The following is a 19,951-nucleotide window of genomic DNA, read 5'->3' as shown; positions in this document are numbered from 1 at the left end:
GTAAGCACCTCTGTAAAGAAGACATGGCATAGTACAAAACACATGTAGACATCAACCTCATAGGATGCACACATCAATCATGGCAAAAATGACAAAGGAGCATGTTCTCTTAACAGACAGCAGCCAACATTATGAAGCACTCTTGAAACGATGATTCAGGCATCAAGATGGACACAAATGAACATGATGCAACGGAATGAAATCATGTACTTGTCGAGACGAACAATTTGACATATTACACGCACAAAACGGAGCTACGGATGCAGAGATACGATGCGATGAACATGGCATGATATTGACAAAAATATTCGGGACTTGGTGGAATTTCGACCTCGGGGAAAAGTCAACCGCGGCGAGGATTTCGCCGGAATCTCTCCAGAGAGGAGGGAGATGGCCGGAGACGGGCGGATCCGGCCAGATCTCGCCGGATCAGGCCCGGGGCGAGGCATGACGGTGACGGGGAGGCACGGGGCGAGGCGGAGGAGCTCGGGCACCGGTGGCGGCAATGAGGCCGAGGCGAGGGCGTGGCAGCTCCGGCCGGGCGGCGCGGCCGGGACGCCTGGGCGGGGTGGCAGGGCGGCGGCACGGGGCGGAATGGAGGCGGCGACCGCGAGCGGGCTGGCGGCGGCGGCGGGCGGCCACGGGCGCGGCGCGGGCGCCTCGGCCCGGCGCGGCCCGTGGCGGGCCTCGGATGGGCCCTGGCGGGCCTGGCGCGGGGTGGTGAGAGAGGATTAGGTGGCGCGCGCCGGTTGGAGGAGAGCGGCGGCGGGGTGATGTGGCGTCTTCTGATTGGTCGGGTTGAGGTGGCTGCGGGGCGGTGGACACGTCCGGCGGCGGGCGGACATGTCCGGCGGGTGAGAGGGAGAGGGCTAGGGTTTCATCTGCGATTTGGACGGGGAGGGACACATATTTATAGGTAGAGGGAGCTAGGAGAGTCCAAATGAGGAGCGGTTTTCGCCCACACGATCGTGATCGAACAACCGAGAGCATGGAGGGGAGTTTGCTGGGTTTTGGGCCACTTTGGAGGGGTGTTGGGCTGCAAGACGAAAGAGGCTTTGCGGGCTACGCGGTTAACCGTTGGATTACCAAACGACCTCCAAATGGCACGAAACTTGACAGGCGGTCTACCGGTGGTGTACCAAGGCCGCTTGGCAAACCTCGGGCCATTCCGAGAAAGTTGAACACACGCTCACGAAGGGAGGAAAGAAGGGGATGCCGGATGACATAGGAGCGCAGGATTGCAAAACGGACAACGGGGAAAATGCTCGGATGCATGAGACGAACACGTATGCAATGCAATGCACATGATGACATGATAAAATGCAACATGCAAGCAAATGACATGGCAACGGCAGCGAATAACTGGCAGACACCTGGCGCATCGAATCCGGGGCGTTACACCAGCGACCCCAACACATCCGAAATATGGGATGGCAACGGGAAACCACGGCGTAATAAACACAAACGCCAAAACAAGGAAGAGAGCCCGGACAACACAACGGTCAATGCTGGATTCAGGGGCTCTCGACCTGATCAGCAAAACAAGCCATTTAAAGGCAGTAAAGAGGGACCGTCCGGTCTGAACAGAGTCCTGGACAGACTATGCCAAATTCATGGCACCCCCGAGAAAACTGCGAACCACGCGCATAGAGAATGATGGGTCTTCAAGCAGGCGGTAAATTAAATGCCGAACACAAGGGGAGGGACACACCAAGCGAAGACGAGGATGAACCTCGCCAGCCGAACACTAGGGGACAGAAAAAATTCCCGCTAGAGGTTAAAACAGTAAACATGATCCACGCAACTCACACATTCACGAGAAGGCACGCACACGCGCTCAGAGACGCGCGCGATGTAGAGCTCATCGTACCCACATCTGACTACTGGATGTCTCATTTGATCACCTTTGATCACATGAACGGCCGAACTAGTATTCGGCATGGAGGATCAGAGGCCTTAGTGCTTGACCCAATAATCGACGGATACCGTCTCACCCGTGTCCTCATGGACGGCGGCAGTAGTCTCAATATAATATATGAGGACACTATCCGCAGAATGGGGATAAACCCATCTAGATTAGCCAAAGCAACACCACCTTTGAAGGGGTGATACCAGGCGTTGAAGCCTACGGCAGGGGCTCCGTCGTGCTAGAAGTAACATTCGGCTCCCCAGGCAACTCCAGAAGCGAACTACTCTTCACCATCGCACCCTTCCAAAGCGGCTATCACGCATTGCTTGGAAGAACGGCCTTCGCCCGCTTCAACGCACTGCCGCACTATGGCTACCTTACACTCAAGATGCCCGGTCCACGTGGCGTCATCACCGTTAGCGGAATCACAAAGTGCTCTTCACGCGCAGAGGAACACGCGACAGCCCTGGCGGCCAGACTGTAAGCGGCCTCCAATAGCAAAAACATGACTGGTCATTATGACCACAGACACAGTTAGACGAGTCCGGTAGCCCGGATAAAACTGAACCAGGGCACTATATATGTAATCCCATAGTGGACACCAGGGGCTATAAACATTTAATGCAGCCCCACACTGGGCTCAACCTTAATGGCAGGCCAACATCTTAAACTTTTATTATCCATCGCATACTTACGTTGTACTCTCATACGAGTTTTCTGTTTTCCATAGACAACGTTCGCGCGATACCCTTCCAGGATACGGCACAATGGAGACAAAGGCGCAGACGTGCAGCACAACCCCGTTCAACAGGCTTCTTTTTAGATTAAGCCCATGTGTAAACCTTTTCTACTGCCTCTTGTTGTTTAACCATCCCATGGGTTCCATACCCATAGAGGATACTGCCGTTATTGGCATTTCACCACGACAGATTAAGCGCACGTACCTGGAAATTCTGGGTTTATAATAGGCTTTCGTCAGCCTGTTTTCTTTTACAAAGACCGAATACCTTCGGGAGTGTTCAGCGTCATGAGTTTGGCCTTATATGCATCAGCTTCGAATCATGTCTTTGGTCAAATGTTGGGTTTGCCCGGCTCCTGGGTTTGCCGCCTTATGTTCCGTTATTATTGGCCAAGGCAGCCAAAGGAGAACTACTGTGATTGTGCCCTAGTTATTCCGGATGAGCACCTTAGTAGAGAAAGCCAAAAACTGACTATCATGATATAATGAGAGACTGTTCAACCACTCGAAGACTCACCGGAATCTTTAGGATTCCTGTGCATTAACGAAGGGCCGTTTCCCGGCCATGTACATACGCACCCGTATTTGGATGCGTGCGAAGGTACCGGGGGCTAAATAGTAGCCCCACTGTTAGACCCCCATGGCTAAGCGAAAGTGTTACAGCTATATACTCCGGTTGCCTAGTTCGACGTGCGATCACCTCCTTAATGGACCAAGACGTTGGATCAAGTGTGATTAAGCATATTTTTCGCGAACAGCCCCACATTGTACGCGTGGGGGCTGAAGCCAACGACTGCTAACTTTCGGATTACTCATATTTATATAAAAAACGGCCGCAAAGGGTACACAATCATACTTTTGGGGAAAAAGTATAAATATAGCCACATAATCAAAATAAACATTGTTTTTACAATGATTCGACTTATCACTCGAACAAGACATTCTTCGAGCACTGCGCCTCTATTAGGCGGGCACCTTCTGTGACCTGCACCAAGTAGTGCTCGGCCGGATATTGGCCTCCCGCCGGATCCTGGGTTGCTATAATGGTGGCCTCCATATCCGTCCAATAGGCTTTAACGCGGGCAAGAGCCATTCGTGCACCCTCTATGCACGCCGACCTCCTCATGGCATCAATCCGAGACACGGCCCCAAGGAATTGCTGCACCAAACCAAAGTAATTGTTCGGCTTAGGCCCCTTCGGCCAAAGATGGTCTACTATAGACCACATTGCAATTCCGGACAGCCTGTGAAGCTCCGCCACATCAGCCACCTTCTCATTTAGAGGCAGCGGGCGAGTGGGAGCATTGAATTGCGACCAGAAAAGCTTCTCCACTTCCTTATCATCTTGACCCTCAAAGAACTTGACAGTGTCAGCTGTACTATTCCCCAAGTCTGCATATGCGTTTGCAGGACTCCAACGCCCAGCCAGGGGAGCATACTTCGGATCCAAAAACTTCGTCCGTAGTAAGTAGGAGCCCCCAACCACGATTTTGTCGGCCTGTTGGAGCTCCTCCCGCATACCCCGGATCTTGATCCGCATCTCTTTGGCGGCATTAAGTGCCTTGTTCAGCTCGGCCGAACTAGCCTTATTCTCCTTTTCAAGGAGTACATACTGATCGGCGGCATTTTTCAACTCCCCGGCCATTTCGGCTATCTTTTCCTCGCTTCGGCGATGAGCAGCCTGTTCGGCTCTCAATTCTTCGGCCGCCTTTAGGGTAGCCCCATTGCTAGCCCGAGCTTGTTCCTTGACCTGAGCAAGTTCCGCCCTCAAGGCCTCCATGGCAGCAGCACCATCTGCAGTACAAACAAATTGCATTAATATTATGCCCCTCTTGCATTTTCCTATACAACATAATAAGGGAAGCAGAGCACATACCATGTGACTCTTCCAGCCGTTTGTTCACCAGCGTGATATCGGCATCGATAGATCCGATCTGCCTCCTTAGTTCGGCAACTTCAACAGACTGGTCGGCTGCCAGATCCTTAGATACCTGCGCACATATACGGTGCAACCATTACTATGTGATCCCCTGTTTGCCGCCTATGGCGGGCAACCAGAGTCTCAGGGGCTACTATCCATAGGGAGCACATCTAGCGCGTGCTTCACTACCAAAAAATAGTGTATTTTTTCACTACATACCTCAAAGCCTTTGAGCAGGCTTGTAAATGCCTCATTCAAACCGCTCGTAGCGGATGAAACCTTCATGAGCACCGTGCTCATTAATGAGCGGTGCTCCTTCGAGAGCGCGGCTCGCTCCAAAAGGCCTGTCAGTACGTCCGGCCGGACATCAAACTGTGTCGGACCCTTCTCATCGCCCCCCGTGGGAGCCAAATGCTCCGGGCTCAGGGCGACTGACGTATTAGCTTCGGGCTTCGATAGATCCGGACTCCTCCGTGATGACACCTCAGTGTCGCCCGCTTCATGAGGCGGAGAGGTGGGTGGGGTCTCACTCTCCATCATCTCCGGAGGAAGATCCCCCGAAGACGAACTCTGTTGAGAAGAGCTGCTCACCGGACTGCAAAAGACGAAGTCCCGGTTATGGATCTCGAAGAAACACCGTACCTTCAAATTAACGATTAACTTACAGCTCGGTGGAGGGCTGGCCCGTTGGTGGGCACGACATGGTGAGGATGCCCGTTGCGGCAGAGCCCCCTGGGGATACCTTCTTCCCTGGCATGAGCATCTCTGCCTCCAAGTCTTCGGAGGCGGCCCTCTTCCTCCCACGCGGGGAGGAGGCTTTAGCCTCCCCTTCTCGACTATCCTCCTTAGGGGAGGTAACGAGTCCCCCGGTTAGGATGCATAGTGTGTGAAGTTCGGCTTCACTGCCCTTTCCTTCGCCTTTCCCTGAGGGGATTTTGCTGAGCACCCGGACAAGCATCTTGGCAATGGTTGGACCAGGCGAGCCTTCAGGAAGTGGCACCGGACACCTGATTCTCTCTGCCTTGGTGAGCCATTCCTGGCCACAGAGGGTTTTTCAGAATAATGGTTATGATAAATATAAACAAAGTGTCCAGCTTTAAGGTTTCTTACTTGGGCATCTAGGCGATTGCAGCTTAGGCCCGCATCCTCGGTGATGTCCGGACACTTTACTTGTGGTCCGAAGAATAATTTACACATCCCTTCGAGCTTCAGGCCGAAGAAGTGCTTAATAGTCTGCGGACCCTCCGGATTAAACTCCCACATCCGGAGAGGCTGACATTTGCACGGCAACATCCGACGGATTAACATCACCTGAATTATGCTGACAAGATTTATGTCCCTCTCAATAAGCTCCCGGATGCGATTCTGCAGTACTGGTATATCACCAACGGGCCCCCAATTCCATCCTACGTCGGTCCAAGACGCCAACTATGACGGAGGGCCCGAGCGGAACCCGGGGGCGGCTACCCACTTTGTGCCTCTGGGAGCCATAACATAAAACCACCTCTGTTGCCATACATCAGATACTTCCAGGAAAGAACCCTCTGGCCATGGGGCATCGGCGTTCCTGCTTATTGTGGCACCTCCGCACTCCGCATGTCGCCCCTCGATCATCTTCGGCTTCACATTGAAGGTCTTGAGCCATAAGCCGAAGGTGGGGTGACGTGGAGAAAAGCCTTGCACATGGTAATGAACGCCGAGATATAGAGGATAGCGTCTAGAGCCAGATCATGAAAATCCAACCCATAGTAGAACATGAGCCCCCTCACAAAGGGTCGAGGGTGAGGCCCAAGCCTCGGAGGAAGTGAGGGACAAACACAACGCTCTCGTTGGGCTCCGGTGTAGGGATAACTTGCCCTGGAGTAGGAAGCCTGTGCTGGATGTCGCCGGTCAGGTATCGGACCTCCCTAAGCTTCGTAATGTCCTCCTCTTGGATCGAGGAGGCCACCCACCGGCCTTTTGCGTTGGATCCGGACATATTGTAGGATCTGGGGTGTTGGAGCTTGGGTCTTGGGTGTTAGAACTCGAGGTGCGAGAAGGAGCAAAGGAGGTGGAAAAGAGGCATAGGCCTCGACCTCTTTATAAAGGGGATGAATATCAAGAGTCCTCAGCGTGACCGCTTGAGACTTATCCAAAAATACACGGAGTCAAACCAACGGTCGTCGTGGGGTCACATACGCCCATATTGATGGAAGATCCCGTAATGAGAGGAGCACGATCTCTGCTTTGGTAGGACGTGCCAAAAACCGCCTCGCAACACGAGTCGAGGTGGGGCAAGAAACGCCGGTTCGTGTTGGACCAGGCCACAATGCAAGGACGCAACGTACAAAGATTGTCAGCAGAATGGATTTATGCTATGTTCCCTACAATGGCATGTGAAGATCATCTTGCAGAGCCGGACACTATTCGTCGTAGCAGATACATTGGGGTATTCGGAGATGGAACCCGCCTTGCAATGCCGAAGACAAGACTGCATGCCGGACTCACCGTCATTGAAGCCTGGTTCAGGGGCTACTGAGGCAGTCCTGGATTAGGGGGTATCCGGACAGCCGGACTATATACATCATCCAGACTATTGAAGCGTGAAGATACAAGACTCAAGACTTTGGCTCGTGTCCGGATAGGACTCTCCTTTGCATGGAAGACAAGGTTGGCGATCCGGATATTGTGTTTCCTTCCTTGTAACCGACTCTGTGTAAACCCTAGCCCTCTCCGGTGTCTATATAAACCGGAGAGGATGGCCCTTAGAAGGCCGATCACAATTACATCATACCATCATAGGCTAGCTCCTAGGGTTTAGCCTCTATGATCTCATGGTAGATCTACTCTTGTACTACTCATATCTTCAATATTAATCAAGCAGTAAGTAGGGTTTTACCTCCATCGAGAGGGCCCGAACCTGGGTAAACATTGTGTCCCTTGCTTCCTGTTACCATCAACCTAAGACGCACAGATCGGGACCCCCTACCCGAGATCCGCCGGTTTTGACACCGACAAGGGGGAGAGGCTCGAAGCCGGCGGCGAGGGATTCCTCACCGGTCGCCACACGGGAGCGACACAGGGAGGGGAGGAGGGGCTCAAACCTGTTCCAAATTTAAACCCAAAGCATTTTTCATAGAGTTTATACCCAAAGCAATTATCAAGACATGCTCAACCCACAGTTCTTTAGCTTGGTACAAAAGGGAAGAACTTGAATGATTAATGTTCAACGTTGTCAATGGTTAGAGTTAAACAGAATAGTTAGCTTGATACTAATGCTACCTTTATCAATGGAATTAAATTCCAACAAGTATTATAGGAAAGATTAAGCATACTTCAGGTTATCTTGAAGATTCTAAGTTAAAATTAGGACAAGGCTAATACAGGCTGACTAGTCCCTTCCATATGTGATTTTTAGATTAATTTTACTGACAGAAGCAAATAATATTAAGGCCATAATTTCAGAGAACTAACCAAGCAACACATGGACCAACTAGCAATTCTACAACAGAGCATCTACTCTTGGCATGGTGAAGAAAATAAAATGGAATTGTAAGATAATGCACAAGAAGTAAGATCATAGGAAGCTCGATTGTATGAAGAAAAAACTATAGCGCTTGATGATTAACCTGGCATCGATGTTAAAGATTTCGCCAGGATTGGAGGGGAATCGCTGGAAACGACTAGGATTGGGATCTTGGAGCTCGTCCTTGGTGACGGCATTGTAGGTGCCCTTAAACTACCATCATAGTCATTAATCTAGATAAAGTAAAACATTTGCTATTGTCAGAGCACCTACATTTGACGCACAATAATATAAATTTTTGTTGATGGCACAAAACTTTGCCAGATATAGTGAACATCTCCACATGATATTTCTAAACCAAAACCAAGATAAAATAACTCGGTCCAGAGAGCACGGAGAGCTGCAGGTTACTATGTTCGCAGGATGAGTCATAAAACTATATCAATCTACATGTATCTAAATCTAATTGATAATCAATGTTGTGTACCTCCTATAACATATGAAGTATGATGTTAATTGTTAACTATGAAAAATACTATTGATAAATATATAAGAGAGAATGTTCTGTTTAGGATGGACAAATACATAACTATGAAATACTTTGGACAAATACATAAGTGGTACACATACTATATATGGACAAATACATAGCTATGAAAATGAACCAACTGAACCACAGGTCTGCTGTATACAAGTGCACAGATTTATCAAATAGGGAAGCAAATATTGCCCCACAGAAAAAAGATAAGCAATTGTTAATGAACATTGAGATGTAGTGATCAGGAGCAGGCAAGTTTCTATGTGCATAAAGCTTCATAATAAATTTCACAATTCGTATGGACAGAACGGTATGCTACATTGGAACAACTCATAGGCACCTAGAAAGAAAATAAAAATTTGTTGCCTAAGCCCGGCCCGCGTTAGAGGGGAAGATTAGCAAAGGGGAAAAAGATAGAGGGAGGGGGAGCTGCATCTTATTCTCTTCGCGAGAACTTCAGGATTGGCTGGGCTCAAGTTCATTAGGGACGGAGGCATGAACTGGAGAAAATATATGAGGTTGAAGAGGGCGGGAGGAGGAGGGAGCTAACTGATACGTCTCCAACGTATCTATAATTTATGAAGCATTCATGCTATTTTATTATCTGTTTTGAATGATTACGGGCTTTATTATACACTTTTATATTACTTTTGGGACTAACCTACTAACCGGAGGCCCAGCCCATATTGCTGTTTTATTGCCTGTTTCAGTATTTCGAAGAAAAGGAATATCAAACGGAGTCCAAACGGAATGAAACCTTCGGGAGCGTGATTTTTGGAAAGGATATGATCCGGGAGACTTGGAGTTCAAGCCAGGGAAGGTTTGAGGAATCCAGGAGATAGGAGGGCGCTCCCCTGTCTCTTGGGCCCCTCGAGGCTCCCCCGACCGACTTCTTTCGCCTATATAAGTCCATGTACCCTAAAAACGTCGAAGAGGGAGATAGATCGGGAGTTCCGCCGCCGCAAGCCTCTATAGCCACCAAAAACCTCTCGGGAGCCCGTTCCGGCACCCTGCCGGAGGGGGAACCCATCACCGGTGGCCATCTTCATCATCCCGGCGCTCTCCATGACGAGGAGGGAGTATTTCACCCTTGGGGCTGAGGGTATGTACCAGTAGCTATGTGTTTGATCTCGATCTCTCTCTCGTGTTCGCTCTATGGCACGATCTTGATGTATCACGAGCTTTGCTTTTATAGTTGGATCTTATGATGTTTCTCCCCCTCTACTCTCTTGTGATGAATTGAGTTTTCCTCTTGAAGTTATCTTATCAGATTGAGTCTTTAAGGATTTGAGAACACTTGATGTATGTCTTGCCGTGCATATCTGTGGTGACAATGGGATATCACGTGATCCACTTGATGTATGTTTTGGTGATAAACTTGCGGGTTCCGACCATGAACCTATGCATAAGGGTTGGCACACTTTTTCGTCTTGACTCTCCGGTAGAAACTTTGGGGCACTCTTTGAAGTACTTTGTGTTGGTTGAATAGATGAATCTGAGATTGTGTGATGCATATCATATAATCATGCCCACGGATACTTGAGGTGACAATGGAGTATCTAGGTGACATTAGGGTTTTGGTTGATTTGTGTCTTACAGTGTTATTCTAGTATGAACTCTATGATAGATTGAACGGAAAGAATAGCTTCATGTTATTTTACTACGGACTCTTGAATAGATCGAGCAGAAAGGATAACTTTGAGGTGATTTCGTACCCTACTATAATCTCTTCGTTTGTTCTCCGCTACTAGTGACTTTGGAGTGACTCTTTGTTGCATGTTGAGGGATATTTATATGATCCAGGTATGTTATTATTATTGAGAGAACTTGCACTAGTGAAAGTATGAACCCTAGGCCTTGTTTCCTATCATTGCAATACCATTTACGCTCGCTTTTATCATTAGTTACCTTGCTATTTTTATATTTTCAGATCACAAAAACCTATATCTACTATCCATATTGCACTTGTATCACCATCTCTTCGCCAAACTAGTGCACCTATGCAATTTACCATTATATTGGGTGTGTTGGGGACACAAGAGACTCTTTGTTATTTTGTTGCAGGGTTGTTTGAGAGAGACCATCTTCATCCTACGCCTCCTACGGATTGATAAACCTTAGGTCATCCACTTGAGGGAAATTTGCTACTGTCCTAAAAACATGTGCACTTGCAGGCCCAACAACATCTACAAGAAGAAGGTTGTGTAGTATACATCAAGCTCTTTTCTGGCACCGTTGCCTGGGAGGCTAGGTAAGCGGCACTCACACCCCGTCAACTAAGCCCTTTTCTGGCGCCGTTGCCAGGGAGGTGAGTGCTTGAAGGTATATCTTTAGATCTTGCAATCGAAACTTTTTGTTTCTTGTTTTATCACTAGTTTAGTTTATAAAATAAAACTACAACAAAATGGATTTGAGTTTGTCTCATACGCTTCATCTTTTTAATATCTTTCGTGAGTATGATGAAAAGGAAAATTGTGCTCAAGTGCTAGAAAAAGAATGCATTAACATGTTTGGTACTAGAGCTTTGTATGATGAGCATGATTGCAATGTTGTTAGTATGAATTCCTTGAATATCCATAATGCTAATGATATGCAAAGCCACAAGCTTGGGGAAGCTATGTTTGACGAATATGATATTTTTAGTCCCCCAAGTTTTGATGAGAATATTTATTATGATGAAAGCATGCCTCCTATTTATGATGATTATATTGATGAAAGTGGGTTTGGAAGAGTGTCAACTTTAGGAAGTAGTAATCCCACTATTTTGGAGGGTGTTGAATCTTATAATATTTATGAAATTGGATTTGGAAGAGTGTCAACTTTATTTAGTGATGATTCCACTATTTCGTAAGAGGTTCCAATTGATTATGAGAACAAAGTTGCTATCTATGATGATTATTGTGATGACTTGTATGTTATTAAGAATAATGATAACCATGAAACTTGTCATCGTGATTTTAGTTTTCAATTGGATTATGCATCACATCATAATTATTTTGTTGAGTTTGCTCCCACTACTATTCAAGAGAAGAAATTTTCTTATGTGGAGAGTAGTAAATTTTCTATGCAAGTAGATCATGAAAAGAATGCTTTAGGTGCTGGTTATATTGTTGAATTCATTCATGATGCTACTGAAAATTATTATGAGAGAGGAGCATGTACTTGTAGGAATTGCAATAATGTTAAGTTTCCTCTCTATGTGTTGAAAATCTTGAAGTTATGCTTGTTTTATCTTCCTATGCTAGTTGATTATTGTTCTCATAAGTTGTTTGCTCACAAAATCCCTATGCATAGGAAGTGGGTTGGACTTAAATGTGCTAGTCATATGCTTCATGATGCTCCCGTTATGTTTCAATTCCTACCTTTTATGTGAGCATCATTATCATCATCATGCCTAACTAGAAAGGCATTAAAGAAAGCGCTTGTTGGGAGACAACCCAATATTTACCCTTACTTTTTTTGTGTGTTCACATGATTATGCTACCGTAGTAATCATGTTTTATGGCTTTTGTTTCAATAAAGTGCCAAGTAAGACCTTTAGGATAGCTTACGGTGATAGTTGTGTTGATCCTGCTGAAAATCAGAAACTTTTGCACCCAATAAATTAGTTTTGTTAATTCACAGAAACGTTCTTCTGATATGATTATTTTTGATCTGGATTGGTAAACAAATTTCTTAGGACTTCCTAATTTGGTAGAATGTTTGGAGTTCCAGAAGTATACGTTTGATACAGATTACTACAGACTGTTCTGTTTTTGACAGATTCTGTTTTCATTGTGTTGTTTGCTTATTTTGATGAATCTATGAGTAGTATCGGAGGGTATGAACCATAGATAAGTTGGAATACAGTAGATATTACACCAATATGAATTTATAATCAGTTCATTACAGTACCTAAGTGGTGGTTTTATTTTCTTATACTAACGGAGCTTACGAGTTTTCTGTTGAGTTTTGTGTTGTGGAGTTTTCAAGTTTTGGGTAAAGATTCGATGGATTATGGAATAAGGAGTGGCAAGAGCCTAAGCTTGGGGATACCCAAGGCACCCCAAGGAAATATTCAAGGACAACCAAAAGCCTAAGCTTGGGGATGCCCCGGATGGCATCCCCTCTTTCGTCTTCGTTCATCGGTAAATTTACTTGGAGCTACATTTTTATTCACCACATGATATGTGTTTTGCTTGGAGCGTCATTTTCTTTTGTTAGTACTTGCTTTCTGCTATTTATAATAATATTTTGCATCTATATTTTCAATAAAAATGTCAAGGATAGCCTTTACCATGCTTATTTTACTAGTATACATGTTGCTGTTTGAAAACAGAAAGTTTACCGCTGTTATAAAAATTCCCTAGAAAAGTCAGAGAATGGTATAATGTTGAAACTTTTTGCATAATAGGCTCTGATAAATCTTCTACAGCTTAGTATTTTTCTCATAATTTTTGGAGTTAGTGAAGTATTGATACTCTTGCATTCTTTACAGACTATACTGTTTTGGCAGATTGCTGTTATGGTTGCATTGTTTGCATATGTTTGCTTGTTTAATGATTCTATTTGAGGATAGGAGTATTAAATATGCAGAGGCATTTAGTATGAAATGTTGAATAATAATTTTAGTGATTTGTTACAGTAGAAAATGATAAGGTTTTGCATTGGTTTATACTAACCTATCTCACGAGTTCTTGTTGAGTTTGGTGTGGATGAAGCTTTTTGATAAAAAGAGAAACCATGATATGAGAGGAATTAAGGAGACACAAAAGTTCACTCTTGGGGATGCCCAAGGCACCCCAAGATAATATTCCAAGAAGTCTCAAGCATCTAAGCTTGGGGATGCCCCGTTAGGCATCCCACCTTTCTTCTTCAACAACTATCGGTTAGTATCGATTGAACCTAAGTTTTTACTTCTTCACATGAGTTGTGCTATCCTTGCAATGTCATTTTATTTTGTTTTGCTTTCTGCTTGAATAAAGTACTTAAGATCTGAAATTCTTAAATGAGAGAGAGTCTTCATATAGTTACATAATTATTCAGCTACTCATTGATCTTCACTTATATCTTTTTGGAGTAGTTTGTCATTTATTCGTGAGATTCACTTATATCCTATGAGTAAATGATTGATGAGTTGAATGTCATAAATCTGAAATTATATATGTCTCGTTTTCTTATCCCATGGGGAGTAATGACTTCACATCTAAAAAGTAGAGGTTATAAATTTATTGAAGGTTAACAAGCATTGTATTAGTCATTTGAACAATTCATGAAAGAATATTGAAGGAAGAAAGATTCCACATATAAATATACTATCCTAGACATCTTTTATAATTGTGAGCACTCATTAAGTATGACATGCTAAAGAATTGATGTTGGACAAGAAAGACAACGTAATGGGTTATGTTTTCTCACATCTCAGTTAAAGTATATTGTCATGGATTATTCAAACATGTTGAGCTTGCCTTCCCCCCTCATGCTAGCCAAAATTCCTTGCACCAAGTAGAGATACTACTTGTGCTTCCAAATATCCTTAAACCTAGTTTTTTCCATGAGTGTCCACCATACCTACCTATACGCGGTATTTACCTGCCGTTCCAAGTAAATTTGCATGTGCCAAACTTTAAACCTTCAAATAATAATCTGTTTTGTATGCCCGAATCGCTCATGTAGAGACTAGGGGCTATCAGTATCTTCCATGCTAGGTGGGTTATTCTCAAGATGAGTGTACTCCGCTCATCATGCACGAGAAAAATGGCAGGTAACCGAGATACCCAGTCCCATGATCAAAAGATCAAAATCAAATAAAAATAATTGCAAACAAAACTCCCCCAGGTTTGATGTTAGTTGGAGGCACCCATTGTTTCGGGCAAGCCATGGATTGAAGATTGTTGGTGGAGGGGGAGTAAAAAAATTTACCATTCTGTTTGGGAACCGCCTATAATGTATGTAGTATGGAAGATATTGGGAACTCTTGGTTGTTATGTTGACAATGAGATCATACCTCTCAAAATTATTTATCTCTATTTCAAAATTGAGCTCTGGCACCTCTGCAAATCCCTGCTTCCCTCTGCGAAGGGCCTATCTTTTACTTTATGTCTTTTACTTTATGCAAGAGTCAAGGTGATCTTCACCTTTCCCTTTTTCATTTTATCCTTTGGCAAGCACCTCGTGTTGGAAAGATCCTGATATCCAATTGGATGTAAGTTAGCATGAACTATTATTGTTGACATCACCCAAAGGTGAATACGTTGGTAGGCAACACTATAAGCCCCTATCTTTCTCAGTGTCCAATTAAAACTGCATAACCACAAGTATTGCGTGAGTGTTAGCAATTGTACAAGACTATATGATAGTTGAGTATGTGGAGTTTGCTAAATCAAAGCTCTGACATAGACCATTCCTGAAAATAAGATGAATTACAACTGTTTGATGACTGAGAATGAAGTTTGCTACTTTTTGGTCTATGCTTTAACATGTCAATAGCTTGTTACTTGATCTTGAGAAGTTTTATGAGATGAACTACTGTTATGACATATAATCATGCTAGAAAAAGTGATTGAAATTATCATTGATCAAACTTGTGCACCTTCTAGCATTCACACTTCATAAATTCTTTTTTTATCATTTACCTACTCGAGGACGAGTAGGAATTAAGCTTGGGGATGCTGATACGTCTCCAACGTATCTATAATTTATGAAGCATTCATGCTATTTTATTATCTATTTTGAATGATTACGGGCTTTATTATACACTTTTATATTACTTTTGGGACTAACCTACTAACTGGAGGCCCAGCCCATATTGTTGTTTTATTGCCTGTTTCAGTATTTCAAAGAAAAGGAATATCAAACGGAGTCCAAACGGAATGAAACCTTCGGGAGCGTGATTTTTGGAAAGGATATGATCCGGGAGACTTGGAGTTCAAGCCAGGGAAGGTTTGAGGAAGCCAGGAGATAGGAGGGTGAGCCCACCCCCTGGGCGCGCCCCCTATCTCCTGGGCCCCTCGAGGCTCCCCCAATCGACTTCTTTCGCCTATATAAGTCCATGTACCCTAACAACATCGAAGAGGGAGATAGATCGGGAGTTTCGCCGCCGCAAGCCTTTGTAGCCACCAAAAACCTCTCGGGAGCCTATTCCGGCACCCTACTGGAGGGGGAACCCATCACCAGTGGCCATCTTCATCATCCTGGCGCTCTCCATGACAAGGAGGGAGGAGTTCACCCTCGGGGCTGAGGGTATGTACCAGTAGCTATGTGTTTGATATCTCTCTCTCTAGTGTTCTCTCTATGGCACGATCTTGATGTATCGCGAGCTTTGCTATTATACTTGGATCTTATGATGTTTCTCCCCCTCTACTCTCTTGTGATGAATTGAGTTTTCCTCTTGAAGTTATCTTATCGGATTGAGTCTTTAAGGATTTGAGAACACTTGATGTATGTCTTGCCGTGCGTATATGTGGTGACAATGGGATATCATGTGATCCACTTGATGTATGTTTTGGTGATCAATTTGCGGGTTCCGCCCATGAACCTATGCATAAAGGTTGGCACACGTTTTCGTCTTGACTCTCTGGTAGAAACTTTGGGGCACTCTTTGAAGTACTTTGTGTTGGTTGAATAGATGAATCTGAGATTGTGTGATGCATATCATATAATCATGCCCACGGATACTTGAGGTGACAATGGAGTATCTAGGTGACATTAGGGTTTTGGTTGATTTGTGTCTTAAGGTGTTATTCTAGTATGAACTCTATGATAGATTGAACGGAAAGAATAGCTTCATGTTATTTTACTACAGACTCTTGAATAGATCGAGCAGAAAGGATAACTTTGAGGTGGTTTCATACCCTACCATAATCTCTTCGTTTGTTCTCCGCTATTAGTGGCTTTGGAGTGACTCTTTGTTGCATGTTGAGGGATATTTATATGATCCAAGTATGTTATTATTGTTGAGAGAACTTGCACTAGTGAAAGTATGAACCCTAGGCCTTGTTTCCTATCATTGCAATACCATTTACGCTCGCTTTTATCATTAGTTACCTTGCTGTTTTTATATTTTCAGATTACACTAACCTATATCTACTATCCATATTGCACTTGTATCACCATCTCTTTGCTGAACTAGTGCACCTATACAATTTACCATTGTATTGGGTGTGTTGGGGACACAAGAGACTCTTTGTTATTTGGTTGCAGGGTTGTTTGAGAGAGACCATCTTCATCCTATGCCTCCTACGGATTGATAAACCTTAGGTCATCCACTTGAGGGAAATTTGCTACTGTCCTACAAACCTGTGCACTTGCAGGCCCAACAACGTCTACAAGAAGAAGGTTGTGTAGTAGACATCAATTCTGTTTTTCGTGTGTTGTTTGCTTATTTTGATGCGTCTATGGCTAGCATTAAGTGGTATGAACCATAGAGAACTTGAAATACAGTAGGTTTAACACCAATATAAATAAAGAATGAGTTCATTACAGTACCTTATGTGGTGGTTTTGCTTTCTTTCACTAATGGGGCTTATGAGATTTCCTGTTGAGTTTTGTGTTGTGAAGTTTTCAAGTTTTTGGTAAAGATTTGATGGACTATGGAATAAGGAGTGGCAAGAGCCTAAGCTTGGGGATGCCCCGGAGGGCATCCCCTCTTTCGTCTTCGTTTATCGATAACTTTACTTGGAGCTATATTTTTATTCACCACATGATATCTGTTTTGCTTGGAGCGTCTTGTATGATATGAGTCTTTGTTTTTTAGTTTATCACAATCATCCTTGCTATACACACCTTTTGGGAGAGACTCACATGATTTTGAATTTATTAGAATACTCTATGTGCTTCACTTATATCTTTTGAGCTAGATAGTTTTTGCTCTAGTGCTTCACTTATACTTTTTAGAGCACGGCGATGGCTTGATTTTGTAGAAATTGTTGATCTCTCATGCTTCACTTATATTATTTTGAGAGTCTTTTAGAACAGTATGATATTTGCTATGGTTATAAAATTGGTCCTAGAATGATGAGCATCCAAGTTGGGTATAATAAAAACTATCATAGGAAGTGAATTGGATGCTATGATCAATTTGATGCTTGATAATTGTTTTGAGATATAGAGGTGGTGATATTAGAGTCATGCTAGTTGGGTAATTCTGAATTTAAAGAATACTTGTGTTGAAGTTGGCAAGTCACGTAGCATGCACGTATGGTAAAAGTTGTGTAACAAATTTATTGCATGGAGTGCTCTTTTGATTGCCTTCCCTTGTGTGGAGGTCGGGGGCGCGCGATGGTTAACTCCTACCAACCTCCCCCCAAGAAGCATGCGTAGTAGTACTTTGCTTCGAGGGCTAATAAACCTATTGCAATACGTATATGAGTTCTTTATGACTAATGTGAGTCCATGAATTATACACACTTTTACCTTTCCATCATTGCTACCCTCTTCGGTACCGTGCATTGCCCTTTCTCACCTTGAGAGTTGGTGCACACTTCGCCGGTGCATCCAAACCCCGTGATACGATACGCTCTATCACACATAAACCTCCTTATATCTTCCTCAAAACAGCCACCATACCTACCTATTATGGCATTTCCATAGCCATTCCGAGATATATTGCCATGCAACTTTCCACCGTTCCATTTATCATGACACGCATCATCATTGTCATATTGCCTTGCATGATCATGTAGTTGACATCGTATTTGTGGCAAAGCCACCATGCATAATTTTTCATACATGTCACTCTTGATTCATTGCCCATCCCGGTACACCGCCGGAGGCATTCATATAGAGTTCTAGTTTTGAGTTGTAATTCATGAGTTGTAAATAAATAAAAGTGTGATGATCATCATTATTAGAGCATTGTCCCTTATAAAAAAAGGCCCAAAAAAAGAAAGGCCAAAGAAAAAAAAAGAAAGGCCAAATAAAAAAAGAAAGGCCCAAAAACAAGAAACAAAAAAGGGACAATGTTACTATCCTTTTCCACACTTGTGCTTCAAAGTAGCACTATGTTCTTCATATAGAGAGTCTTTTATGTTGTCACTTTCATATACTAGTGGGAATTTTTCATTATAGAACTTGGCTTGTATATTCTAATGATGGGCTTCCTCAAAATGCCCTAGGTCTCCGTGAGCAAGCAAGTTGGATGCACACCCACTTAGTTTCTTTTGTTGAGCTTTCATACATTTATAGCTCTAGTGCATTCGTTGCATGGCAATCCCTACTCCTCTTGTTGACATCAATTAATGGGCCTCTCCATAGCCCGTTGATTAGCCTCATCATACTTTCTCCTTTCTTGTCTTCTCCACATAACCTCCATCATCATATTCTATTCCACCATTAGTGCTATATCCATGGCTCACGCTCATGTATAGCATGATAGTTGAAAAAAGCTGAAGCGCGTTAAAAAGTACGAACCAATTTCTTGGCTGAAACCGGGGTTGTTCTTGATGGGAGTATTTTGTGTGATGAAAATGAAACATAGCCTAACTATATGAATTTGTAGGGATAAACTTTCTTTAGCCATGTTATTTTGAGAAGATATGATTGCTTAGTTAGTATGCTTGAAGTATTACTATTTCTTATGTCAATATGAACTTTTATTTTGAATCATTTGGATCTAAACATTCATGCCACAATAAAGAAAATTACATTGAGATTTATGCTAGGTAGCATTCCACATCAAAAATTCTGTTTTTAGCATTTACCTACTCGAGGACGAGCAGAAATTAAGCTTGGGGATGCTTGATACGTCTCAAACGTATCTATAATTTTTGATTGTTCCATGCTATTATATTACCCGTTTTGGATGTTTATGGGCTTTACTTTACACTTTTATATCATTTTTGGGACTAACCTACTAACAGGAGGCCCAGCCCGAATTGCTGCTTTTTTGCCTATTTCAGTGTTACGAAGAAAAGGAATATCAAACGGAGTCCAAACGGAATGAAACCTTCGGGAGCGATATTTTTGGAACAAACGCAATCCAGGAGACTTGGAGTGGACGTCAAGCAGCAAACGAGGCGGCCACGAGGGTGCCCGGCGCGCCCCCACCCTCGTGGGCCCCTCGTGGCTCAACCGACCTACTTCTTCCTCCTATATATATCCACGTACCCTGAAAACATCCATGAGCACCACGAAAAACTATTTCCACCGCCTCAACCTTCTGTATCCGTGAGATCCCATCTTGGAGCCTTCGTCGGCGCTCCGCCAGAGGGGGAATCAACCACGAAAGGCCTCTATATCATCTCCAAGGCCCCTCTCTGATGAGTTGTGAGTAGTTTACCACATACCTTCGGGTCCATAGTTATTAGCTAGATGGCTTCTTCTCCCTCTTTGAATTTCAATACAAAGTTCTCCTCGATCTT

Source organism: Triticum aestivum, chromosome 2B (assembly GCF_018294505.1).
Source record: "Triticum aestivum cultivar Chinese Spring chromosome 2B, IWGSC CS RefSeq v2.1, whole genome shotgun sequence".
NCBI lineage: Eukaryota > Viridiplantae > Streptophyta > Magnoliopsida > Poales > Poaceae > Triticum > Triticum aestivum.
The sequence above is the reverse complement of the archived record's forward strand: the minus strand, read 5'-3'. Positions refer to the sequence as shown.